Below are 3,616 nucleotides of genomic sequence, written 5' to 3'. Positions count from 1 at the left end.
CCGGAATTTCAACGAGACACACCGTGCAACTTTCCCGAAATACAATTTCGATACCACGAAAGCCAGAATCGTCGTCGTTGTTGGCGCGTGATAACCGAGAATACGTAGAATTTCTATCTTCAATGTTTGTCGTCGGCGTTCATCGAAGCGGAGGTGCGCGCGCGCTAGCGACGCGACGCGACGAGAGTACGCGCGCGTTGGGGACCGACCGACCCATTTTCGAGAAATGCGCCAGAATACGCGCATGGCCGGATACAACCGAGCTTTTGTGAATCCCTTGCTTACATACCCGTGCATTTACGAAAGCTGCATGTGGGACGACGGCCGCATCGGTTGCTGTTGCGGAAAGCATTGCCAATCCTGAGACATTTTCAACCCGGAATGCCCGTAGTTTAATTCAACTGCGGCGGTTCGACGTACCGAATTTTCCTGTCTCTCTCTCTCTCTTTGTGCGTGTGTATGTGTCTCAACATCAGATAAATACCGTCAACCCGACAGAGCCCGTATACGCTCTCGTCCAATAACCTACGGTATAGGGGACGTCAAATAACGTCACATTTGGATATGTGCCGATTTGCATTTAAAGGACATTGATTGTCTAGATATAGTGTTTCTCTGCAAAATACCTTGCATTTAAAGAATAGCTTAAGATTGATATATTATTTAAACGACGAAATTCTAAGATGTTTTTGAAAAGTCTTTTTGCAATATCTTTTTTATTTATACTGTATAAATAATAACAAAAATAAACAAGAAAAACATATAACAACGGCAGATGTACTATATGCATTTTCCATCTTGCCCGAGACGCAACGAGCATTCGACATTATACACTCGAGGATTCTAATGAAACAGCTTGAAAATAATTGAAGAGAAATGCATTAACGACAGTGGTGCATGTAAAGTAACGCGAGATACCTAAGGCGTTATCTTAAAATAATGTAAAAGCACGATGTGTTCCAACTGATAGGTACTGTATTACATAATTACACTCCACACAGGGTGTATGCCGTACGTACATATGCGTATATCTATGTATGCGTGCGTGCCGTTTTAATTCCAGCGGGTAAATAAGGAATGCCTTAGCTTCTCATTTTGCGCGAGCAGTCTGAGCTTCCATTACTCGAGACGAAGGGCGTATCATGCAGTAGAGTATGTTAGTAAGAAAAGGGAGAAAAGAACAGGCACAGATAGAAAGAGAGAGAGAGAGAGAGAGAGAGAGAGAGAGAGGCAGAGAGAGACAGTAGAGAAAGAGGGAAAATTTGTGTGTATCAACTTGAGAAACGCTAATAACTCGTATAACAGTAATTTCTCCATAGAACGCAAGCTTTGACTTTAAACGCGACACCGCATCTTCAACAAACACAGAAGAAACATACAACGACAGTGAAATAATATCGTATCGTAATAACAATCATCAGGAACTTATAGTATTTTTAAATAGAAATTATTTGAAAATATGTGAAAATAACATCACGTCGTATTTAATCGAGATTATTCACGCGATAATCGCCATGATTCGTATAACAGTAATTTCTCCATAGAACGCAAGCTTTGACTTTAAACGCGACACCGCATCTTCAACAAACACAGAAGAAACATACAACGACAGTGAAATAATATCGTATCGTAATAACAATCATCAGGAACTTATGGTATTTTTAAATAGAAATTATTTGAAAATTTGAAAATAACATCACGTCGTATTTAATCGAGATTATTCACGCGATAATCGCCATGATTTACTTTCGTTCTTCCTCTCGAAGACAGGAATCACCGAAGGGTAAATCCTTTCCTTCTGAATAATCATTAAGTGTGGGTGAAGAGACATTGACGTATGACCCTGTCGAGAGCATCCGTGATTACAAGTTCGGTCGAAGCGCGTTAAACCGACGCGTTTATCACGTCTTCACATCGCTAAGCGAGAAGGAAAAGCGTGGATTATATTTACGACTACTTTTAATGTCGAATCGAATAAGTATTTTATTTACTGGGAAAAAAGTTAAATCTCTTGTCGACACACGTACTATCTTATTTGTTTTCTACAATGATTCGTTTCCGGAAGATATGATCCTTAAGAACTCAGAAGTTGTAAGACATCGGCAATATCTAGTTGAGAACTCCAACTGCCAGCTGTTTATCATCGAGTAATATCATCGCGTCGATATTTACTCCGAAAGTGCGAGAGTAACCGATAAAGTTCGTCCGTTAATAATACTCCGTTGGCCTTTCTCAAGTCCTTCTCTTCGACCCACCGTCTCTACATTCAGTATCCGGTCAAATGTGCCGAAACTAAAGCTCTCTCGGAAATAGTCTTACGAAAGTGATCAAGCGATGGAGAGACGATGAAGTCATAGTATTAATTAGACTTGATATTCTGTTACTTTATATATAATATATAAAATAATTGTCGATAATACAATCAAAAAATAGTTTGTTAAAAAATTCTTTCTTTACGAAGAGTTCTTAAAGATTTCCTTAAAAAATTTAACGCGTCGAGTTTTTCTTAATAAAAATATCGCGCGCAATGTTATATTATGTACAATAGAATTTTTAAATTTTTAATATAAAATTCTCCGGTAAGTTAGCTTTATAAAGTAACATTTCTATTAGAAGAAACTACAAAGTAAAATAATTTTCACCGTGAGTGGCGAAAAGGCGCAAAATAGTCTGGGCAATAAAGTTGACGCGTTAATTGGGCGCGGAAGCTCTTAACGCGACTAGGTACGCATTATTTAGCCGGCGTCAGCCAGAGGGCTCGGTGCATTGCAATGCGCAGCGGCAGCAGCGGGAAACCACACTCGGAGTTTTCACGGAGTTGCACGGTGCCATTTTCGTTCCCGTTTGCGACGTGTTGGGAAAGCAGTAGAAACAGATGGAGAAGCGGACGCGCGGACACATGCCGGGGAGAATGGAATAACGAGAACCGCACGGGGCTGGTAGCGGCCTGGAATGAAGAGAATAGTCGAGGGAGCCCAGAAATGGCCGAAAAAGTTTTATCGAATGCGGTCGTTCCGCCTTCAGGGCAGCGAAACGCAATTATCTTCGTAACGTCGGTCGCGACACCCGAGTTAGAGTACATCCCTCACAGAAACGCGGCAACTCGGTGGTGTAACGCCTAAGGCGTACCACTGAGGTCAGTGTGCCTTTGAGCCCTGGTACCCTGAGTACGTGCGGGATACCACAGGAACGATAGGTATCAGACACCCAAGTTCCACGTACGTCTCGTAACTACTCCAAACAGGTTTCGGTTCGAACACGACTCGTACATTAAAGGCCGGTTTCTTGTCAGGGAGTTACGGTGACGGTAGCCGGTGGATGGCGGACGAAAAGGTCGGAGATGGAGTCGAGAGAGGGTTTTAGCAGCCGCGGAATACACGAGTCGCGCGATGGTCGCGATGGGATTCGATCGCGCTCGAAAGTCGAAAGCCGAAACGAGACAGGGCCTCGATAGTTTCAGCTTCCTGTCCAAACTCAATCCGACTTTCGAAATAATTTTGGAATCAGATAATGGCATCGAAAATCGCATGTCGCTTACGCGAACAATGAATCCCGATGATAAGGAGAGATTTAATGACATTTATTTATATATCATAATCATTGTTATATAATATAT

This window comes from Formica exsecta, unplaced genomic scaffold (assembly GCF_003651465.1).
Source record: "Formica exsecta isolate Colony F162 unplaced genomic scaffold, ASM365146v1 scaffold105, whole genome shotgun sequence".
NCBI classification, from domain to species: domain Eukaryota; kingdom Metazoa; phylum Arthropoda; class Insecta; order Hymenoptera; family Formicidae; genus Formica; species Formica exsecta.
The sequence above is the reverse complement of the archived record's forward strand: the minus strand, read 5'-3'. Positions refer to the sequence as shown.